The sequence below is a fragment of the Mytilus galloprovincialis genome, chromosome 3 (assembly GCF_965363235.1).
Source record: "Mytilus galloprovincialis chromosome 3, xbMytGall1.hap1.1, whole genome shotgun sequence".
Classification (NCBI taxonomy): Eukaryota; Metazoa; Mollusca; class Bivalvia; order Mytilida; family Mytilidae; genus Mytilus; species Mytilus galloprovincialis.
The window spans coordinates 91,605,022-91,625,309 of NC_134840.1; the positions used below are offsets into that span (position 1 = coordinate 91,605,022).

The 20,288-nt window shown below is 38.3% G+C and overlaps 36 non-coding genes across 36 annotated transcripts; 18 read left to right on the top strand and 18 right to left on the bottom strand.

The window, feature by feature from the left end:
• Nucleotides 1–13: 13 nt before the first annotated feature.
• On the bottom strand, nt 14–86 carry Trnak-cuu (transfer RNA lysine (anticodon CUU)). Its single transcript has one exon. It is a non-coding gene; the product is annotated as a tRNA-Lys (tRNA).
• A 434-nt stretch (nt 87–520) lies between these two features.
• Nucleotides 521–593, top strand: Trnar-ucg (transfer RNA arginine (anticodon UCG)). Its single transcript has one exon. It is a non-coding gene; the product is annotated as a tRNA-Arg (tRNA).
• A 551-nt stretch (nt 594–1,144) lies between these two features.
• Trnak-cuu (transfer RNA lysine (anticodon CUU)) lies at nt 1,145–1,217 on the bottom strand. The gene has a single exon. It is a non-coding gene; the product is annotated as a tRNA-Lys (tRNA).
• A 438-nt stretch (nt 1,218–1,655) lies between these two features.
• Nucleotides 1,656–1,728, top strand: Trnar-ucg (transfer RNA arginine (anticodon UCG)). The gene has a single exon. It is a non-coding gene; the product is annotated as a tRNA-Arg (tRNA).
• Nucleotides 1,729–2,280: 552 nt separating this feature from the next.
• On the bottom strand, nt 2,281–2,353 carry Trnak-cuu (transfer RNA lysine (anticodon CUU)). Its single transcript has one exon. It is a non-coding gene; the product is annotated as a tRNA-Lys (tRNA).
• Nucleotides 2,354–2,791: 438 nt separating this feature from the next.
• On the top strand, nt 2,792–2,864 carry Trnar-ucg (transfer RNA arginine (anticodon UCG)). The gene has a single exon. It is a non-coding gene; the product is annotated as a tRNA-Arg (tRNA).
• A 552-nt stretch (nt 2,865–3,416) lies between these two features.
• Nucleotides 3,417–3,489, bottom strand: Trnak-cuu (transfer RNA lysine (anticodon CUU)). Its single transcript has one exon. It is a non-coding gene; the product is annotated as a tRNA-Lys (tRNA).
• A 438-nt stretch (nt 3,490–3,927) lies between these two features.
• Trnar-ucg (transfer RNA arginine (anticodon UCG)) lies at nt 3,928–4,000 on the top strand. The gene has a single exon. It is a non-coding gene; the product is annotated as a tRNA-Arg (tRNA).
• A 552-nt stretch (nt 4,001–4,552) lies between these two features.
• Nucleotides 4,553–4,625, bottom strand: Trnak-cuu (transfer RNA lysine (anticodon CUU)). The gene has a single exon. It is a non-coding gene; the product is annotated as a tRNA-Lys (tRNA).
• Nucleotides 4,626–5,063: 438 nt separating this feature from the next.
• Trnar-ucg (transfer RNA arginine (anticodon UCG)) lies at nt 5,064–5,136 on the top strand. Its single transcript has one exon. It is a non-coding gene; the product is annotated as a tRNA-Arg (tRNA).
• Nucleotides 5,137–5,688: 552 nt separating this feature from the next.
• On the bottom strand, nt 5,689–5,761 carry Trnak-cuu (transfer RNA lysine (anticodon CUU)). Its single transcript has one exon. It is a non-coding gene; the product is annotated as a tRNA-Lys (tRNA).
• Nucleotides 5,762–6,199: 438 nt separating this feature from the next.
• Trnar-ucg (transfer RNA arginine (anticodon UCG)) lies at nt 6,200–6,272 on the top strand. The gene has a single exon. It is a non-coding gene; the product is annotated as a tRNA-Arg (tRNA).
• Nucleotides 6,273–6,824: 552 nt separating this feature from the next.
• Trnak-cuu (transfer RNA lysine (anticodon CUU)) lies at nt 6,825–6,897 on the bottom strand. The gene has a single exon. It is a non-coding gene; the product is annotated as a tRNA-Lys (tRNA).
• A 438-nt stretch (nt 6,898–7,335) lies between these two features.
• On the top strand, nt 7,336–7,408 carry Trnar-ucg (transfer RNA arginine (anticodon UCG)). The gene has a single exon. It is a non-coding gene; the product is annotated as a tRNA-Arg (tRNA).
• Nucleotides 7,409–7,960: 552 nt separating this feature from the next.
• On the bottom strand, nt 7,961–8,033 carry Trnak-cuu (transfer RNA lysine (anticodon CUU)). The gene has a single exon. It is a non-coding gene; the product is annotated as a tRNA-Lys (tRNA).
• Nucleotides 8,034–8,471: 438 nt separating this feature from the next.
• Trnar-ucg (transfer RNA arginine (anticodon UCG)) lies at nt 8,472–8,544 on the top strand. Its single transcript has one exon. It is a non-coding gene; the product is annotated as a tRNA-Arg (tRNA).
• A 552-nt stretch (nt 8,545–9,096) lies between these two features.
• Trnak-cuu (transfer RNA lysine (anticodon CUU)) lies at nt 9,097–9,169 on the bottom strand. The gene has a single exon. It is a non-coding gene; the product is annotated as a tRNA-Lys (tRNA).
• Nucleotides 9,170–9,607: 438 nt separating this feature from the next.
• Nucleotides 9,608–9,680, top strand: Trnar-ucg (transfer RNA arginine (anticodon UCG)). Its single transcript has one exon. It is a non-coding gene; the product is annotated as a tRNA-Arg (tRNA).
• A 552-nt stretch (nt 9,681–10,232) lies between these two features.
• On the bottom strand, nt 10,233–10,305 carry Trnak-cuu (transfer RNA lysine (anticodon CUU)). The gene has a single exon. It is a non-coding gene; the product is annotated as a tRNA-Lys (tRNA).
• Nucleotides 10,306–10,743: 438 nt separating this feature from the next.
• Trnar-ucg (transfer RNA arginine (anticodon UCG)) lies at nt 10,744–10,816 on the top strand. Its single transcript has one exon. It is a non-coding gene; the product is annotated as a tRNA-Arg (tRNA).
• Nucleotides 10,817–11,368: 552 nt separating this feature from the next.
• On the bottom strand, nt 11,369–11,441 carry Trnak-cuu (transfer RNA lysine (anticodon CUU)). Its single transcript has one exon. It is a non-coding gene; the product is annotated as a tRNA-Lys (tRNA).
• A 438-nt stretch (nt 11,442–11,879) lies between these two features.
• Nucleotides 11,880–11,952, top strand: Trnar-ucg (transfer RNA arginine (anticodon UCG)). Its single transcript has one exon. It is a non-coding gene; the product is annotated as a tRNA-Arg (tRNA).
• A 552-nt stretch (nt 11,953–12,504) lies between these two features.
• On the bottom strand, nt 12,505–12,577 carry Trnak-cuu (transfer RNA lysine (anticodon CUU)). Its single transcript has one exon. It is a non-coding gene; the product is annotated as a tRNA-Lys (tRNA).
• A 438-nt stretch (nt 12,578–13,015) lies between these two features.
• Nucleotides 13,016–13,088, top strand: Trnar-ucg (transfer RNA arginine (anticodon UCG)). Its single transcript has one exon. It is a non-coding gene; the product is annotated as a tRNA-Arg (tRNA).
• Nucleotides 13,089–13,640: 552 nt separating this feature from the next.
• Nucleotides 13,641–13,713, bottom strand: Trnak-cuu (transfer RNA lysine (anticodon CUU)). Its single transcript has one exon. It is a non-coding gene; the product is annotated as a tRNA-Lys (tRNA).
• A 438-nt stretch (nt 13,714–14,151) lies between these two features.
• On the top strand, nt 14,152–14,224 carry Trnar-ucg (transfer RNA arginine (anticodon UCG)). The gene has a single exon. It is a non-coding gene; the product is annotated as a tRNA-Arg (tRNA).
• A 552-nt stretch (nt 14,225–14,776) lies between these two features.
• Nucleotides 14,777–14,849, bottom strand: Trnak-cuu (transfer RNA lysine (anticodon CUU)). The gene has a single exon. It is a non-coding gene; the product is annotated as a tRNA-Lys (tRNA).
• Nucleotides 14,850–15,287: 438 nt separating this feature from the next.
• Trnar-ucg (transfer RNA arginine (anticodon UCG)) lies at nt 15,288–15,360 on the top strand. The gene has a single exon. It is a non-coding gene; the product is annotated as a tRNA-Arg (tRNA).
• A 552-nt stretch (nt 15,361–15,912) lies between these two features.
• Trnak-cuu (transfer RNA lysine (anticodon CUU)) lies at nt 15,913–15,985 on the bottom strand. Its single transcript has one exon. It is a non-coding gene; the product is annotated as a tRNA-Lys (tRNA).
• A 435-nt stretch (nt 15,986–16,420) lies between these two features.
• Trnar-ucg (transfer RNA arginine (anticodon UCG)) lies at nt 16,421–16,493 on the top strand. Its single transcript has one exon. It is a non-coding gene; the product is annotated as a tRNA-Arg (tRNA).
• Nucleotides 16,494–17,044: 551 nt separating this feature from the next.
• On the bottom strand, nt 17,045–17,117 carry Trnak-cuu (transfer RNA lysine (anticodon CUU)). Its single transcript has one exon. It is a non-coding gene; the product is annotated as a tRNA-Lys (tRNA).
• A 438-nt stretch (nt 17,118–17,555) lies between these two features.
• Nucleotides 17,556–17,628, top strand: Trnar-ucg (transfer RNA arginine (anticodon UCG)). The gene has a single exon. It is a non-coding gene; the product is annotated as a tRNA-Arg (tRNA).
• Nucleotides 17,629–18,180: 552 nt separating this feature from the next.
• On the bottom strand, nt 18,181–18,253 carry Trnak-cuu (transfer RNA lysine (anticodon CUU)). Its single transcript has one exon. It is a non-coding gene; the product is annotated as a tRNA-Lys (tRNA).
• Nucleotides 18,254–18,687: 434 nt separating this feature from the next.
• On the top strand, nt 18,688–18,760 carry Trnar-ucg (transfer RNA arginine (anticodon UCG)). Its single transcript has one exon. It is a non-coding gene; the product is annotated as a tRNA-Arg (tRNA).
• Nucleotides 18,761–19,313: 553 nt separating this feature from the next.
• Trnak-cuu (transfer RNA lysine (anticodon CUU)) lies at nt 19,314–19,386 on the bottom strand. Its single transcript has one exon. It is a non-coding gene; the product is annotated as a tRNA-Lys (tRNA).
• A 434-nt stretch (nt 19,387–19,820) lies between these two features.
• On the top strand, nt 19,821–19,893 carry Trnar-ucg (transfer RNA arginine (anticodon UCG)). The gene has a single exon. It is a non-coding gene; the product is annotated as a tRNA-Arg (tRNA).
• The last annotated feature ends 395 nt before the right edge of the window (nt 19,894–20,288 follow it).

Sequence of the window (20,288 nt, forward strand, 5' to 3'; positions counted from 1 at the left end):
AATAAAAATTAACCGCCCAACGTGGGGCTCGAACCCACGACCCCGAGATTAAGAGTCTCGTGCTCTACCGACTGAGCTAGCCGGGCAGATGTGTACCAATTGTAAAGAAATAGGTGTCGTTTGTGAGAAGCGGCCAGTGCGATAGTATTTTTGCGTCAACCTGTTTGCCTATGGCTATTTGTTACATCTAAAGAACAAACGCACAACTATTTTATCAGTTCCATTGATTTTATATTGAAAAGACACAAATTCTATCAGCTTCAGTGTGAAAACAATGTTGGCGCCAAAATCTCAGAAATGTTTCATTGTCAGTAATATCGAGCCCAGTAATAATGTGAATGTATTATAAAGCATATATGTATATACGATTATACGTTCGATTCATTAGGCTAGCAAATTTTGTATTGTGTTTCTTGACCATTTTTGATTACGTCAAGAGCAGATTATTCAGAGAGAAGGCAAAATGCCACTATCCAGATTTGCGATGTTTAAGTTCTATTTTGCCCGAACGTAGTACTAAGACCGCGTGGCCTAATGGATAAGGCGTCTGACTTCGAATCAGAAGATTGCGAGTTCGAGTCTCGTCGTGGTCGAAGACTTTTTGCAGTAGCATGACCGAGGAATTTCGGCAGGCGATTTCTAAATAGCGATCCGTATTCACACGGCAATCTCAAAGTCAGCACAAGTTTTCGATCAACAAATATAAGATATCTTTGCAAATATATTTTTTTCTTCTTCCTGAAATGAAAAATAAAATGCAGTCAATATATATATTTACATCTTTTGTATACCTGATTGCCATCTGGCATTACGATCAACCACACTCGTTTCGATGTCGTCGAAATATAAGGCGTAAATTGAATGCGCGATCTTGAAAAAAGATTTTCAATGGAATCGGCATGCAGAGTCCGATTTCGTGTTTTGATTTTGAAAAAAAAAAAGACACCTTTTGCACGAAGTTCACGGGTACGGCTGCGATCAAGTAAAATGATAGCAGGAAATCGTGCACTTTTATAGACCACCGTTTATGAAATCGATTTATGTCTAATAAACATTAGGTGGCACATATCAAACTAACTAGATTGCAGTTATCGTGTATGTTTCCGTCTTCCACAATTTGCCAAACGATACAATAAAAATTAACCGCCCAACGTGGGGCTCGAACCCACGACCCCGAGATTAAGAGTCTCGTGCTCTACCGACTGAGCTAGCCGGGCAGATGTGTACCAATTGTAAAGAAATAGGTGTCGTTTGTGAGAAGCGGCCAGTGCGATAGTATTTTTGCGTCAACCTGTTTGCCTATGGCTATTTGTTACATCTAAAGAACAAACGCACAACTATTTTATCAGTTCCATTGATTTTATATTGAAAAGACACAAATTCTATCAGCTTCAGTGTGAAAACAATGTTGGCGCCAAAATCTCAGAAATGTTTCATTGTCAGTAATATCGAGCCCAGTAATAATGTGAATGTATTATAAAGCATATATGTATATACGATTATACGTTCGATTCATTAGGCTAGCAAATTTTGTATTGTGTTTCTTGACCATTTTTGATTACGTCAAGAGCAGATTATTCAGAGAGAAGGCAAAATGCCACTATCCAGATTTGCGATGTTAATTTAAGTTCTATTTTGCCCGAACGTAGTACTAAGACCGCGTGGCCTAATGGATAAGGCGTCTGACTTCGAATCAGAAGATTGCGAGTTCGAGTCTCGTCGTGGTCGAAGACTTTTTGCAGTAGCATGACCGAGGAATTTCGGCAGGCGATTTCTAAATAGCGATCCGTATTCACACGGCAATCTCAAAGTCAGCACAAGTTTTCGATCAACAAATATAAGATATCTTTGCAAATATATTTTTTTCTTCTTCCTGAAATGAAAAATAAAATGCAGTCAATATATATATTTACATCTTTTGTATACCTGATTGCCATCTGGCATTACGATCAACCACACTCGTTTCGATGTCGTCGAAATATAAGGCGTAAATTGAATGCGCGATCTTGAAAAAAGATTTTCAATGGAATCGGCATGCAGAGTCCGATTTCGTGTTTTGATTTTGAAAAAAAAAAAAGACACCTTTTGCACGAAGTTCACGGGTACGGCTGCGATCAAGTAAAATGATAGCAGGAAATCGTGCACTTTTATAGACCACCGTTTATGAAATCGATTTATGTCTAATAAACATTAGGTGGCACATATCAAACTAACTAGATTGCAGTTATCGTGTATGTTTCCGTCTTCCACAATTTGCCAAACGATACAATAAAAATTAACCGCCCAACGTGGGGCTCGAACCCACGACCCCGAGATTAAGAGTCTCGTGCTCTACCGACTGAGCTAGCCGGGCAGATGTGTACCAATTGTAAAGAAATAGGTGTCGTTTGTGAGAAGCGGCCAGTGCGATAGTATTTTTGCGTCAACCTGTTTGCCTATGGCTATTTGTTACATCTAAAGAACAAACGCACAACTATTTTATCAGTTCCATTGATTTTATATTGAAAAGACACAAATTCTATCAGCTTCAGTGTGAAAACAATGTTGGCGCCAAAATCTCAGAAATGTTTCATTGTCAGTAATATCGAGCCCAGTAATAATGTGAATGTATTATAAAGCATATATGTATATACGATTATACGTTCGATTCATTAGGCTAGCAAATTTTGTATTGTGTTTCTTGACCATTTTTGATTACGTCAAGAGCAGATTATTCAGAGAGAAGGCAAAATGCCACTATCCAGATTTGCGATGTTAATTTAAGTTCTATTTTGCCCGAACGTAGTACTAAGACCGCGTGGCCTAATGGATAAGGCGTCTGACTTCGAATCAGAAGATTGCGAGTTCGAGTCTCGTCGTGGTCGAAGACTTTTTGCAGTAGCATGACCGAGGAATTTCGGCAGGCGATTTCTAAATAGCGATCCGTATTCACACGGCAATCTCAAAGTCAGCACAAGTTTTCGATCAACAAATATAAGATATCTTTGCAAATATATTTTTTTCTTCTTCCTGAAATGAAAAATAAAATGCAGTCAATATATATATTTACATCTTTTGTATACCTGATTGCCATCTGGCATTACGATCAACCACACTCGTTTCGATGTCGTCGAAATATAAGGCGTAAATTGAATGCGCGATCTTGAAAAAAGATTTTCAATGGAATCGGCATGCAGAGTCCGATTTCGTGTTTTGATTTTGAAAAAAAAAAAAGACACCTTTTGCACGAAGTTCACGGGTACGGCTGCGATCAAGTAAAATGATAGCAGGAAATCGTGCACTTTTATAGACCACCGTTTATGAAATCGATTTATGTCTAATAAACATTAGGTGGCACATATCAAACTAACTAGATTGCAGTTATCGTGTATGTTTCCGTCTTCCACAATTTGCCAAACGATACAATAAAAATTAACCGCCCAACGTGGGGCTCGAACCCACGACCCCGAGATTAAGAGTCTCGTGCTCTACCGACTGAGCTAGCCGGGCAGATGTGTACCAATTGTAAAGAAATAGGTGTCGTTTGTGAGAAGCGGCCAGTGCGATAGTATTTTTGCGTCAACCTGTTTGCCTATGGCTATTTGTTACATCTAAAGAACAAACGCACAACTATTTTATCAGTTCCATTGATTTTATATTGAAAAGACACAAATTCTATCAGCTTCAGTGTGAAAACAATGTTGGCGCCAAAATCTCAGAAATGTTTCATTGTCAGTAATATCGAGCCCAGTAATAATGTGAATGTATTATAAAGCATATATGTATATACGATTATACGTTCGATTCATTAGGCTAGCAAATTTTGTATTGTGTTTCTTGACCATTTTTGATTACGTCAAGAGCAGATTATTCAGAGAGAAGGCAAAATGCCACTATCCAGATTTGCGATGTTAATTTAAGTTCTATTTTGCCCGAACGTAGTACTAAGACCGCGTGGCCTAATGGATAAGGCGTCTGACTTCGAATCAGAAGATTGCGAGTTCGAGTCTCGTCGTGGTCGAAGACTTTTTGCAGTAGCATGACCGAGGAATTTCGGCAGGCGATTTCTAAATAGCGATCCGTATTCACACGGCAATCTCAAAGTCAGCACAAGTTTTCGATCAACAAATATAAGATATCTTTGCAAATATATTTTTTTCTTCTTCCTGAAATGAAAAATAAAATGCAGTCAATATATATATTTACATCTTTTGTATACCTGATTGCCATCTGGCATTACGATCAACCACACTCGTTTCGATGTCGTCGAAATATAAGGCGTAAATTGAATGCGCGATCTTGAAAAAAGATTTTCAATGGAATCGGCATGCAGAGTCCGATTTCGTGTTTTGATTTTGAAAAAAAAAAAAGACACCTTTTGCACGAAGTTCACGGGTACGGCTGCGATCAAGTAAAATGATAGCAGGAAATCGTGCACTTTTATAGACCACCGTTTATGAAATCGATTTATGTCTAATAAACATTAGGTGGCACATATCAAACTAACTAGATTGCAGTTATCGTGTATGTTTCCGTCTTCCACAATTTGCCAAACGATACAATAAAAATTAACCGCCCAACGTGGGGCTCGAACCCACGACCCCGAGATTAAGAGTCTCGTGCTCTACCGACTGAGCTAGCCGGGCAGATGTGTACCAATTGTAAAGAAATAGGTGTCGTTTGTGAGAAGCGGCCAGTGCGATAGTATTTTTGCGTCAACCTGTTTGCCTATGGCTATTTGTTACATCTAAAGAACAAACGCACAACTATTTTATCAGTTCCATTGATTTTATATTGAAAAGACACAAATTCTATCAGCTTCAGTGTGAAAACAATGTTGGCGCCAAAATCTCAGAAATGTTTCATTGTCAGTAATATCGAGCCCAGTAATAATGTGAATGTATTATAAAGCATATATGTATATACGATTATACGTTCGATTCATTAGGCTAGCAAATTTTGTATTGTGTTTCTTGACCATTTTTGATTACGTCAAGAGCAGATTATTCAGAGAGAAGGCAAAATGCCACTATCCAGATTTGCGATGTTAATTTAAGTTCTATTTTGCCCGAACGTAGTACTAAGACCGCGTGGCCTAATGGATAAGGCGTCTGACTTCGAATCAGAAGATTGCGAGTTCGAGTCTCGTCGTGGTCGAAGACTTTTTGCAGTAGCATGACCGAGGAATTTCGGCAGGCGATTTCTAAATAGCGATCCGTATTCACACGGCAATCTCAAAGTCAGCACAAGTTTTCGATCAACAAATATAAGATATCTTTGCAAATATATTTTTTTCTTCTTCCTGAAATGAAAAATAAAATGCAGTCAATATATATATTTACATCTTTTGTATACCTGATTGCCATCTGGCATTACGATCAACCACACTCGTTTCGATGTCGTCGAAATATAAGGCGTAAATTGAATGCGCGATCTTGAAAAAAGATTTTCAATGGAATCGGCATGCAGAGTCCGATTTCGTGTTTTGATTTTGAAAAAAAAAAAAGACACCTTTTGCACGAAGTTCACGGGTACGGCTGCGATCAAGTAAAATGATAGCAGGAAATCGTGCACTTTTATAGACCACCGTTTATGAAATCGATTTATGTCTAATAAACATTAGGTGGCACATATCAAACTAACTAGATTGCAGTTATCGTGTATGTTTCCGTCTTCCACAATTTGCCAAACGATACAATAAAAATTAACCGCCCAACGTGGGGCTCGAACCCACGACCCCGAGATTAAGAGTCTCGTGCTCTACCGACTGAGCTAGCCGGGCAGATGTGTACCAATTGTAAAGAAATAGGTGTCGTTTGTGAGAAGCGGCCAGTGCGATAGTATTTTTGCGTCAACCTGTTTGCCTATGGCTATTTGTTACATCTAAAGAACAAACGCACAACTATTTTATCAGTTCCATTGATTTTATATTGAAAAGACACAAATTCTATCAGCTTCAGTGTGAAAACAATGTTGGCGCCAAAATCTCAGAAATGTTTCATTGTCAGTAATATCGAGCCCAGTAATAATGTGAATGTATTATAAAGCATATATGTATATACGATTATACGTTCGATTCATTAGGCTAGCAAATTTTGTATTGTGTTTCTTGACCATTTTTGATTACGTCAAGAGCAGATTATTCAGAGAGAAGGCAAAATGCCACTATCCAGATTTGCGATGTTAATTTAAGTTCTATTTTGCCCGAACGTAGTACTAAGACCGCGTGGCCTAATGGATAAGGCGTCTGACTTCGAATCAGAAGATTGCGAGTTCGAGTCTCGTCGTGGTCGAAGACTTTTTGCAGTAGCATGACCGAGGAATTTCGGCAGGCGATTTCTAAATAGCGATCCGTATTCACACGGCAATCTCAAAGTCAGCACAAGTTTTCGATCAACAAATATAAGATATCTTTGCAAATATATTTTTTTCTTCTTCCTGAAATGAAAAATAAAATGCAGTCAATATATATATTTACATCTTTTGTATACCTGATTGCCATCTGGCATTACGATCAACCACACTCGTTTCGATGTCGTCGAAATATAAGGCGTAAATTGAATGCGCGATCTTGAAAAAAGATTTTCAATGGAATCGGCATGCAGAGTCCGATTTCGTGTTTTGATTTTGAAAAAAAAAAAAGACACCTTTTGCACGAAGTTCACGGGTACGGCTGCGATCAAGTAAAATGATAGCAGGAAATCGTGCACTTTTATAGACCACCGTTTATGAAATCGATTTATGTCTAATAAACATTAGGTGGCACATATCAAACTAACTAGATTGCAGTTATCGTGTATGTTTCCGTCTTCCACAATTTGCCAAACGATACAATAAAAATTAACCGCCCAACGTGGGGCTCGAACCCACGACCCCGAGATTAAGAGTCTCGTGCTCTACCGACTGAGCTAGCCGGGCAGATGTGTACCAATTGTAAAGAAATAGGTGTCGTTTGTGAGAAGCGGCCAGTGCGATAGTATTTTTGCGTCAACCTGTTTGCCTATGGCTATTTGTTACATCTAAAGAACAAACGCACAACTATTTTATCAGTTCCATTGATTTTATATTGAAAAGACACAAATTCTATCAGCTTCAGTGTGAAAACAATGTTGGCGCCAAAATCTCAGAAATGTTTCATTGTCAGTAATATCGAGCCCAGTAATAATGTGAATGTATTATAAAGCATATATGTATATACGATTATACGTTCGATTCATTAGGCTAGCAAATTTTGTATTGTGTTTCTTGACCATTTTTGATTACGTCAAGAGCAGATTATTCAGAGAGAAGGCAAAATGCCACTATCCAGATTTGCGATGTTAATTTAAGTTCTATTTTGCCCGAACGTAGTACTAAGACCGCGTGGCCTAATGGATAAGGCGTCTGACTTCGAATCAGAAGATTGCGAGTTCGAGTCTCGTCGTGGTCGAAGACTTTTTGCAGTAGCATGACCGAGGAATTTCGGCAGGCGATTTCTAAATAGCGATCCGTATTCACACGGCAATCTCAAAGTCAGCACAAGTTTTCGATCAACAAATATAAGATATCTTTGCAAATATATTTTTTTCTTCTTCCTGAAATGAAAAATAAAATGCAGTCAATATATATATTTACATCTTTTGTATACCTGATTGCCATCTGGCATTACGATCAACCACACTCGTTTCGATGTCGTCGAAATATAAGGCGTAAATTGAATGCGCGATCTTGAAAAAAGATTTTCAATGGAATCGGCATGCAGAGTCCGATTTCGTGTTTTGATTTTGAAAAAAAAAAAAGACACCTTTTGCACGAAGTTCACGGGTACGGCTGCGATCAAGTAAAATGATAGCAGGAAATCGTGCACTTTTATAGACCACCGTTTATGAAATCGATTTATGTCTAATAAACATTAGGTGGCACATATCAAACTAACTAGATTGCAGTTATCGTGTATGTTTCCGTCTTCCACAATTTGCCAAACGATACAATAAAAATTAACCGCCCAACGTGGGGCTCGAACCCACGACCCCGAGATTAAGAGTCTCGTGCTCTACCGACTGAGCTAGCCGGGCAGATGTGTACCAATTGTAAAGAAATAGGTGTCGTTTGTGAGAAGCGGCCAGTGCGATAGTATTTTTGCGTCAACCTGTTTGCCTATGGCTATTTGTTACATCTAAAGAACAAACGCACAACTATTTTATCAGTTCCATTGATTTTATATTGAAAAGACACAAATTCTATCAGCTTCAGTGTGAAAACAATGTTGGCGCCAAAATCTCAGAAATGTTTCATTGTCAGTAATATCGAGCCCAGTAATAATGTGAATGTATTATAAAGCATATATGTATATACGATTATACGTTCGATTCATTAGGCTAGCAAATTTTGTATTGTGTTTCTTGACCATTTTTGATTACGTCAAGAGCAGATTATTCAGAGAGAAGGCAAAATGCCACTATCCAGATTTGCGATGTTAATTTAAGTTCTATTTTGCCCGAACGTAGTACTAAGACCGCGTGGCCTAATGGATAAGGCGTCTGACTTCGAATCAGAAGATTGCGAGTTCGAGTCTCGTCGTGGTCGAAGACTTTTTGCAGTAGCATGACCGAGGAATTTCGGCAGGCGATTTCTAAATAGCGATCCGTATTCACACGGCAATCTCAAAGTCAGCACAAGTTTTCGATCAACAAATATAAGATATCTTTGCAAATATATTTTTTTCTTCTTCCTGAAATGAAAAATAAAATGCAGTCAATATATATATTTACATCTTTTGTATACCTGATTGCCATCTGGCATTACGATCAACCACACTCGTTTCGATGTCGTCGAAATATAAGGCGTAAATTGAATGCGCGATCTTGAAAAAAGATTTTCAATGGAATCGGCATGCAGAGTCCGATTTCGTGTTTTGATTTTGAAAAAAAAAAAAGACACCTTTTGCACGAAGTTCACGGGTACGGCTGCGATCAAGTAAAATGATAGCAGGAAATCGTGCACTTTTATAGACCACCGTTTATGAAATCGATTTATGTCTAATAAACATTAGGTGGCACATATCAAACTAACTAGATTGCAGTTATCGTGTATGTTTCCGTCTTCCACAATTTGCCAAACGATACAATAAAAATTAACCGCCCAACGTGGGGCTCGAACCCACGACCCCGAGATTAAGAGTCTCGTGCTCTACCGACTGAGCTAGCCGGGCAGATGTGTACCAATTGTAAAGAAATAGGTGTCGTTTGTGAGAAGCGGCCAGTGCGATAGTATTTTTGCGTCAACCTGTTTGCCTATGGCTATTTGTTACATCTAAAGAACAAACGCACAACTATTTTATCAGTTCCATTGATTTTATATTGAAAAGACACAAATTCTATCAGCTTCAGTGTGAAAACAATGTTGGCGCCAAAATCTCAGAAATGTTTCATTGTCAGTAATATCGAGCCCAGTAATAATGTGAATGTATTATAAAGCATATATGTATATACGATTATACGTTCGATTCATTAGGCTAGCAAATTTTGTATTGTGTTTCTTGACCATTTTTGATTACGTCAAGAGCAGATTATTCAGAGAGAAGGCAAAATGCCACTATCCAGATTTGCGATGTTAATTTAAGTTCTATTTTGCCCGAACGTAGTACTAAGACCGCGTGGCCTAATGGATAAGGCGTCTGACTTCGAATCAGAAGATTGCGAGTTCGAGTCTCGTCGTGGTCGAAGACTTTTTGCAGTAGCATGACCGAGGAATTTCGGCAGGCGATTTCTAAATAGCGATCCGTATTCACACGGCAATCTCAAAGTCAGCACAAGTTTTCGATCAACAAATATAAGATATCTTTGCAAATATATTTTTTTCTTCTTCCTGAAATGAAAAATAAAATGCAGTCAATATATATATTTACATCTTTTGTATACCTGATTGCCATCTGGCATTACGATCAACCACACTCGTTTCGATGTCGTCGAAATATAAGGCGTAAATTGAATGCGCGATCTTGAAAAAAGATTTTCAATGGAATCGGCATGCAGAGTCCGATTTCGTGTTTTGATTTTGAAAAAAAAAAAAGACACCTTTTGCACGAAGTTCACGGGTACGGCTGCGATCAAGTAAAATGATAGCAGGAAATCGTGCACTTTTATAGACCACCGTTTATGAAATCGATTTATGTCTAATAAACATTAGGTGGCACATATCAAACTAACTAGATTGCAGTTATCGTGTATGTTTCCGTCTTCCACAATTTGCCAAACGATACAATAAAAATTAACCGCCCAACGTGGGGCTCGAACCCACGACCCCGAGATTAAGAGTCTCGTGCTCTACCGACTGAGCTAGCCGGGCAGATGTGTACCAATTGTAAAGAAATAGGTGTCGTTTGTGAGAAGCGGCCAGTGCGATAGTATTTTTGCGTCAACCTGTTTGCCTATGGCTATTTGTTACATCTAAAGAACAAACGCACAACTATTTTATCAGTTCCATTGATTTTATATTGAAAAGACACAAATTCTATCAGCTTCAGTGTGAAAACAATGTTGGCGCCAAAATCTCAGAAATGTTTCATTGTCAGTAATATCGAGCCCAGTAATAATGTGAATGTATTATAAAGCATATATGTATATACGATTATACGTTCGATTCATTAGGCTAGCAAATTTTGTATTGTGTTTCTTGACCATTTTTGATTACGTCAAGAGCAGATTATTCAGAGAGAAGGCAAAATGCCACTATCCAGATTTGCGATGTTAATTTAAGTTCTATTTTGCCCGAACGTAGTACTAAGACCGCGTGGCCTAATGGATAAGGCGTCTGACTTCGAATCAGAAGATTGCGAGTTCGAGTCTCGTCGTGGTCGAAGACTTTTTGCAGTAGCATGACCGAGGAATTTCGGCAGGCGATTTCTAAATAGCGATCCGTATTCACACGGCAATCTCAAAGTCAGCACAAGTTTTCGATCAACAAATATAAGATATCTTTGCAAATATATTTTTTTCTTCTTCCTGAAATGAAAAATAAAATGCAGTCAATATATATATTTACATCTTTTGTATACCTGATTGCCATCTGGCATTACGATCAACCACACTCGTTTCGATGTCGTCGAAATATAAGGCGTAAATTGAATGCGCGATCTTGAAAAAAGATTTTCAATGGAATCGGCATGCAGAGTCCGATTTCGTGTTTTGATTTTGAAAAAAAAAAAAGACACCTTTTGCACGAAGTTCACGGGTACGGCTGCGATCAAGTAAAATGATAGCAGGAAATCGTGCACTTTTATAGACCACCGTTTATGAAATCGATTTATGTCTAATAAACATTAGGTGGCACATATCAAACTAACTAGATTGCAGTTATCGTGTATGTTTCCGTCTTCCACAATTTGCCAAACGATACAATAAAAATTAACCGCCCAACGTGGGGCTCGAACCCACGACCCCGAGATTAAGAGTCTCGTGCTCTACCGACTGAGCTAGCCGGGCAGATGTGTACCAATTGTAAAGAAATAGGTGTCGTTTGTGAGAAGCGGCCAGTGCGATAGTATTTTTGCGTCAACCTGTTTGCCTATGGCTATTTGTTACATCTAAAGAACAAACGCACAACTATTTTATCAGTTCCATTGATTTTATATTGAAAAGACACAAATTCTATCAGCTTCAGTGTGAAAACAATGTTGGCGCCAAAATCTCAGAAATGTTTCATTGTCAGTAATATCGAGCCCAGTAATAATGTGAATGTATTATAAAGCATATATGTATATACGATTATACGTTCGATTCATTAGGCTAGCAAATTTTGTATTGTGTTTCTTGACCATTTTTGATTACGTCAAGAGCAGATTATTCAGAGAGAAGGCAAAATGCCACTATCCAGATTTGCGATGTTAATTTAAGTTCTATTTTGCCCGAACGTAGTACTAAGACCGCGTGGCCTAATGGATAAGGCGTCTGACTTCGAATCAGAAGATTGCGAGTTCGAGTCTCGTCGTGGTCGAAGACTTTTTGCAGTAGCATGACCGAGGAATTTCGGCAGGCGATTTCTAAATAGCGATCCGTATTCACACGGCAATCTCAAAGTCAGCACAAGTTTTCGATCAACAAATATAAGATATCTTTGCAAATATATTTTTTTCTTCTTCCTGAAATGAAAAATAAAATGCAGTCAATATATATATTTACATCTTTTGTATACCTGATTGCCATCTGGCATTACGATCAACCACACTCGTTTCGATGTCGTCGAAATATAAGGCGTAAATTGAATGCGCGATCTTGAAAAAAGATTTTCAATGGAATCGGCATGCAGAGTCCGATTTCGTGTTTTGATTTTGAAAAAAAAAAAAGACACCTTTTGCACGAAGTTCACGGGTACGGCTGCGATCAAGTAAAATGATAGCAGGAAATCGTGCACTTTTATAGACCACCGTTTATGAAATCGATTTATGTCTAATAAACATTAGGTGGCACATATCAAACTAACTAGATTGCAGTTATCGTGTATGTTTCCGTCTTCCACAATTTGCCAAACGATACAATAAAAATTAACCGCCCAACGTGGGGCTCGAACCCACGACCCCGAGATTAAGAGTCTCGTGCTCTACCGACTGAGCTAGCCGGGCAGATGTGTACCAATTGTAAAGAAATAGGTGTCGTTTGTGAGAAGCGGCCAGTGCGATAGTATTTTTGCGTCAACCTGTTTGCCTATGGCTATTTGTTACATCTAAAGAACAAACGCACAACTATTTTATCAGTTCCATTGATTTTATATTGAAAAGACACAAATTCTATCAGCTTCAGTGTGAAAACAATGTTGGCGCCAAAATCTCAGAAATGTTTCATTGTCAGTAATATCGAGCCCAGTAATAATGTGAATGTATTATAAAGCATATATGTATATACGATTATACGTTCGATTCATTAGGCTAGCAAATTTTGTATTGTGTTTCTTGACCATTTTTGATTACGTCAAGAGCAGATTATTCAGAGAGAAGGCAAAATGCCACTATCCAGATTTGCGATGTTAATTTAAGTTCTATTTTGCCCGAACGTAGTACTAAGACCGCGTGGCCTAATGGATAAGGCGTCTGACTTCGAATCAGAAGATTGCGAGTTCGAGTCTCGTCGTGGTCGAAGACTTTTTGCAGTAGCATGACCGAGGAATTTCGGCAGGCGATTTCTAAATAGCGATCCGTATTCACACGGCAATCTCAAAGTCAGCACAAGTTTTCGATCAACAAATATAAGATATCTTTGCAAATATATTTTTTTCTTCTTCCTGAAATGAAAAATAAAATGCAGTCAATATATATATTTACATCTTTTGTATACCTGATTGCCATCTGGCATTACGATCAACCACACTCGTTTCGATGTCGTCGAAATATAAGGCGTAAATTGAATGCGCGATCTTGAAAAAAGATTTTCAATGGAATCGGCATGCAGAGTCCGATTTCGTGTTTTGATTTTGAAAAAAAAAAAAGACACCTTTTGCACGAAGTTCACGGGTACGGCTGCGATCAAGTAAAATGATAGCAGGAAATCGTGCACTTTTATAGACCACCGTTTATGAAATCGATTTATGTCTAATAAACATTAGGTGGCACATATCAAACTAACTAGATTGCAGTTATCGTGTATGTTTCCGTCTTCCACAATTTGCCAAACGATACAATAAAAATTAACCGCCCAACGTGGGGCTCGAACCCACGACCCCGAGATTAAGAGTCTCGTGCTCTACCGACTGAGCTAGCCGGGCAGATGTGTACCAATTGTAAAGAAATAGGTGTCGTTTGTGAGAAGCGGCCAGTGCGATAGTATTTTTGCGTCAACCTGTTTGCCTATGGCTATTTGTTACATCTAAAGAACAAACGCACAACTATTTTATCAGTTCCATTGATTTTATATTGAAAAGACACAAATTCTATCAGCTTCAGTGTGAAAACAATGTTGGCGCCAAAATCTCAGAAATGTTTCATTGTCAGTAATATCGAGCCCAGTAATAATGTGAATGTATTATAAAGCATATATGTATATACGATTATACGTTCGATTCATTAGGCTAGCAAATTTTGTATTGTGTTTCTTGACCATTTTTGATTACGTCAAGAGCAGATTATTCAGAGAGAAGGCAAAATGCCACTATCCAGATTTGCGATGTTAATTTAAGTTCTATTTTGCCCGAACGTAGTACTAAGACCGCGTGGCCTAATGGATAAGGCGTCTGACTTCGAATCAGAAGATTGCGAGTTCGAGTCTCGTCGTGGTCGAAGACTTTTTGCAGTAGCATGACCGAGGAATTTCGGCAGGCGATTTCTAAATAGCGATCCGTATTCACACGGCAATCTCAAAGTCAGCACAAGTTTTCGATCAACAAATATAAGATATCTTTGCAAATATATTTTTTTCTTCTTCCTGAAATGAAAAATAAAATGCAGTCAATATATATATTTACATCTTTTGTATACCTGATTGCCATCTGGCATTACGATCAACCACACTCGTTTCGATGTCGTCGAAATATAAGGCGTAAATTGAATGCGCGATCTTGAAAAAAGATTTTCAATGGAATCGGCATGCAGAGTCCGATTTCGTGTTTTGATTTTGAAAAAAAAAAAAGACACCTTTTGCACGAAGTTCACGGGTACGGCTGCGATCAAGTAAAATGATAGCAGGAAATCGTGCACTTTTATAGACCACCGTTTATGAAATCGATTTATGTCTAATAAACATTAGGTGGCACATATCAAACTAACTAGATTGCAGTTATCGTGTATGTTTCCGTCTTCCACAATTTGCCAAACGATACAATAAAAATTAACCGCCCAACGTGGGGCTCGAACCCACGACCCCGAGATTAAGAGTCTCGTGCTCTACCGACTGAGCTAGCCGGGCAGATGTGTACCAATTGTAAAGAAATAGGTGTCGTTTGTGAGAAGCGGCCAGTGCGATAGTATTTTTGCGTCAACCTGTTTGCCTATGGCTATTTGTTACATCTAAAGAACAAACGCACAACTATTTTATCAGTTCCATTGATTTTATATTGAAAAGACACAAATTCTATCAGCTTCAGTGTGAAAACAATGTTGGCGCCAAAATCTCAGAAATGTTTCATTGTCAGTAATATCGAGCCCAGTAATAATGTGAATGTATTATAAAGCATATATGTATATACGATTATACGTTCGATTCATTAGGCTAGCAAATTTTGTATTGTGTTTCTTGACCATTTTTGATTACGTCAAGAGCAGATTATTCAGAGAGAAGGCAAAATGCCACTATCCAGATTTGCGATGTTAATTTAAGTTCTATTTTGCCCGAACGTAGTACTAAGACCGCGTGGCCTAATGGATAAGGCGTCTGACTTCGAATCAGAAGATTGCGAGTTCGAGTCTCGTCGTGGTCGAAGACTTTTTGCAGTAGCATGACCGAGGAATTTCGGCAGGCGATTTCTAAATAGCGATCCGTATTCACACGGCAATCTCAAAGTCAGCACAAGTTTTCGATCAACAAATATAAGATATCTTTGCAAATATATTTTTTTCTTCTTCCTGAAATGAAAAATAAAATGCAGTCAATATATATATTTACATCTTTTGTATACCTGATTGCCATCTGGCATTACGATCAACCACACTCGTTTCGATGTCGTCGAAATATAAGGCGTAAATTGAATGCGCGATCTTGAAAAAAGATTTTCAATGGAATCGGCATGCAGAGTCCGATTTCGTGTTTTGATTTTGAAAAAAAAAAAAGACACCTTTTGCACGAAGTTCACGGGTACGGCTGCGATCAAGTAAAATGATAGCAGGAAATCGTGCACTTTTATAGACCACCGTTTATGAAATCGATTTATGTCTAATAAACATTAGGTGGCACATATCAAACTAACTAGATTGCAGTTATCGTGTATGTTTCCGTCTTCCACAATTTGCCAAACGATACAATAAAAATTAACCGCCCAACGTGGGGCTCGAACCCACGACCCCGAGATTAAGAGTCTCGTGCTCTACCGACTGAGCTAGCCGGGCAGATGTGTACCAATTGTAAAGAAATAGGTGTCGTTTGTGAGAAGCGGCCAGTGCGATAGTATTTTTGCGTCAACCTGTTTGCCTATGGCTATTTGTTACATCTAAAGAACAAACGCACAACTATTTTATCAGTTCCATTGATTTTATATTGAAAAGACACAAATTCTATCAGCTTCAGTGTGAAAACAATGTTGGCGCCAAAATCTCAGAAATGTTTCATTGTCAGTAATATCGAGCCCAGTAATAATGTGAATGTATTATAAAGCATATATGTATATACGATTATACGTTCGATTCATTAGGCTAGCAAATTTTGTATTGTGTTTCTTGACCATTTTTGATTACGTCAAGAGCAGATTATTCAGAGAGAAGGCAAAATGCCACTATCCAGATTTGCGATGTTATAAGTTCTATTTTGCCCGAACGTAGTACTAAGACCGCGTGGCCTAATGGATAAGGCGTCTGACTTCGAATCAGAAGATTGCGAGTTCGAGTCTCGTCGTGGTCGAAGACTTTTTGCAGTAGCATGACCGAGGAATTTCGGCAGGCGATTTCTAAATAGCGATCCGTATTCACACGGCAATCTCAAAGTCAGCACAAGTTTTCGATCAACAAATATAAGATATCTTTGCAAATATATTTTTTTCTTCTTCCTGAAATGAAAAATAAAATGCAGTCAATATATATATTTACATCTTTTGTATACCTGATTGCCATCTGGCATTACGATCAACCACACTCGTTTCGATGTCGTCGAAATATAAGGCGTAAATTGAATGCGCGATCTTGAAAAAAGATTTTCAATGGAATCGGCATGCAGAGTCCGATTTCGTGTTTTGATTTTGAAAAAAAAAAAGACACCTTTTGCACGAAGTTCACGGGTACGGCTGCGATCAAGTAAAATGATAGCAGGAAATCGTGCACTTTTATAGACCACCGTTTATGAAATCGATTTATGTCTAATAAACATTAGGTGGCACATATCAAACTAACTAGATTGCAGTTATCGTGTATGTTTCCGTCTTCCACAATTTGCCAAACGATACAATAAAAATTAACCGCCCAACGTGGGGCTCGAACCCACGACCCCGAGATTAAGAGTCTCGTGCTCTACCGACTGAGCTAGCCGGGCAGATGTGTACCAATTGTAAAGAAATAGGTGTCGTTTGTGAGAAGCGGCCAGTGCGATAGTATTTTTGCGTCAACCTGTTTGCCTATGGCTATTTGTTACATCTAAAGAACAAACGCACAACTATTTTATCAGTTCCATTGATTTTATATTGAAAAGACACAAATTCTATCAGCTTCAGTGTGAAAACAATGTTGGCGCCAAAATCTCAGAAATGTTTCATTGTCAGTAATATCGAGCCCAGTAATAATGTGAATGTATTATAAAGCATATATGTATATACGATTATACGTTCGATTCATTAGGCTAGCAAATTTTGTATTGTGTTTCTTGACCATTTTTGATTACGTCAAGAGCAGATTATTCAGAGAGAAGGCAAAATGCCACTATCCAGATTTGCGATGTTAATTTAAGTTCTATTTTGCCCGAACGTAGTACTAAGACCGCGTGGCCTAATGGATAAGGCGTCTGACTTCGAATCAGAAGATTGCGAGTTCGAGTCTCGTCGTGGTCGAAGACTTTTTGCAGTAGCATGACCGAGGAATTTCGGCAGGCGATTTCTAAATAGCGATCCGTATTCACACGGCAATCTCAAAGTCAGCACAAGTTTTCGATCAACAAATATAAGATATCTTTGCAAATATATTTTTTTCTTCTTCCTGAAATGAAAAATAAAATGCAGTCAATATATATATTTACATCTTTTGTATACCTGATTGCCATCTGGCATTACGATCAACCACACTCGTTTCGATGTCGTCGAAATATAAGGCGTAAATTGAATGCGCGATCTTGAAAAAAGATTTTCAATGGAATCGGCATGCAGAGTCCGATTTCGTGTTTTGATTTTGAAAAAAAAAAAAGACACCTTTTGCACGAAGTTCACGGGTACGGCTGCGATCAAGTAAAATGATAGCAGGAAATCGTGCACTTTTATAGACCACCGTTTATGAAATCGATTTATGTCTAATAAACATTAGGTGGCACATATCAAACTAACTAGATTGCAGTTATCGTGTATGTTTCCGTCTTCCACAATTTGCCAAACGATACAATAAAAATTAACCGCCCAACGTGGGGCTCGAACCCACGACCCCGAGATTAAGAGTCTCGTGCTCTACCGACTGAGCTAGCCGGGCAGATGTGTACCAATTGTAAAGAAATAGGTGTCGTTTGTGAGAAGCGGCCAGTGCGATAGTATTTTTGCGTCAACCTGTTTGCCTATGGCTATTTGTTACATCTAAAGAACAAACGCACAACTATTTTATCAGTTCCATTGATTTTATATTGAAAAGACACAAATTCTATCAGCTTCAGTGTGAAAACAATGTTGGCGCCAAAATCTCAGAAATGTTTCATTGTCAGTAATATCGAGCCCAGTAATAATGTGAATGTATTATAAAGCATATATGTATATACGATTATACGTTCGATTCATTAGGCTAGCAAATTTTGTATTGTGTTTCTTGACCATTTTTGATTACGTCAAGAGCAGATTATTCAGAGAGAAGGCAAAATGCCACTATCCAGATTTGCGATGTTTAAGTTCTATTTTGCCCGAACGTAGTACTAAGACCGCGTGGCCTAATGGATAAGGCGTCTGACTTCGAATCAGAAGATTGCGAGTTCGAGTCTCGTCGTGGTCGAAGACTTTTTGCAGTAGCATGACCGAGGAATTTCGGCAGGCGATTTCTAAATAGCGATCCGTATTCACACGGCAATCTCAAAGTCAGCACAAGTTTTCGATCAACAAATATAAGATATCTTTGCAAATATATTTTTTTCTTCTTCCTGAAATGAAAAATAAAATGCAGTCAATATATATATTTACATCTTTTGTATACCTGATTGCCATCTGGCATTACGATCAACCACACTCGTTTCGATGTCGTCGAAATATAAGGCGTAAATTGAATGCGCGATCTTGAAAAAAGATTTTCAATGGAATCGGCATGCAGAGTCCGATTTCGTGTTTTGATTTTGAAAAAAAAAAAAAGACACCTTTTGCACGAAGTTCACGGGTACGGCTGCGATCAAGTAAAATGATAGCAGGAAATCGTGCACTTTTATAGACCACCGTTTATGAAATCGATTTATGTCTAATAAACATTAGGTGGCACATATCAAACTAACTAGATTGCAGTTATCGTGTATGTTTCCGTCTTCCACAATTTTCCAAACGAAACAATAAAAATTAACCGCCCAACGTGGGGCTCGAACCCACGACCCCGAGATTAAGAGTCTCGTGCTCTACCGACTGAGCTAGCCGGGCAGATGTGTACCAATTGTAAAGAAATAGGTGTCGTTTGTGAGAAGCGGCCAGTGCGATAGTATTTTTGCGTCAACCTGTTTGCCTATGGCTATTTGTTACATCTAAAGAACAAACGCACAACTATTTTATCAGTTCCATTGATTTTATATTGAAAAGACACAAATTCTATCAGCTTCAGTGTGAAAACAATGTTGGCGCCAAAATCTCAGAAATGTTTCATTGTCAGTAATATCGAGCCCAGTAATAATGTGAATGTATTATAAAGCATATATGTATATACGATTATACGTTCGATTCATTAGGCTAGCAAATTTTGTATTGTGTTTCTTGACCATTTTTGATTACGTCAAGAGCAGATTATTCAGAGAGAAGGCAAAATGCCACTATCCAGATTTGCGATGTTTAAGTTCTATTTTGCCCGAACGTAGTACTAAGACCGCGTGGCCTAATGGATAAGGCGTCTGACTTCGAATCAGAAGATTGCGAGTTCGAGTCTCGTCGTGGTCGAAGACTTTTTGCAGTAGCATGACCGAGGAATTTCGGCAGGCGATTTCTAAATAGCGATCCGTATTCACACGGCAATCTCAAAGTCAGCACAAGTTTTCGATCAACAAATATAAGATATCTTTGCAAATATATTTTTTTCTTCTTCCTGAAATGAAAAATAAAATGCAGTCAATATATATATTTACATCTTTTGTATACCTGATTGCCATCTGGCATTACGATCAACCACACTCGTTTCGATGTCGTCGAAATATAAGGCGTGAATTGAATGCGCGATCTTGAAAAAAGATTTTCAATGGAATCGGCATGCAGAGTCCGATTTCGTGTTTTGATTTTGAAAAAAAAAAAGACACCTTTTGCACGAAGTTCACGGGTACGGCTGCGATCAAGTAAAA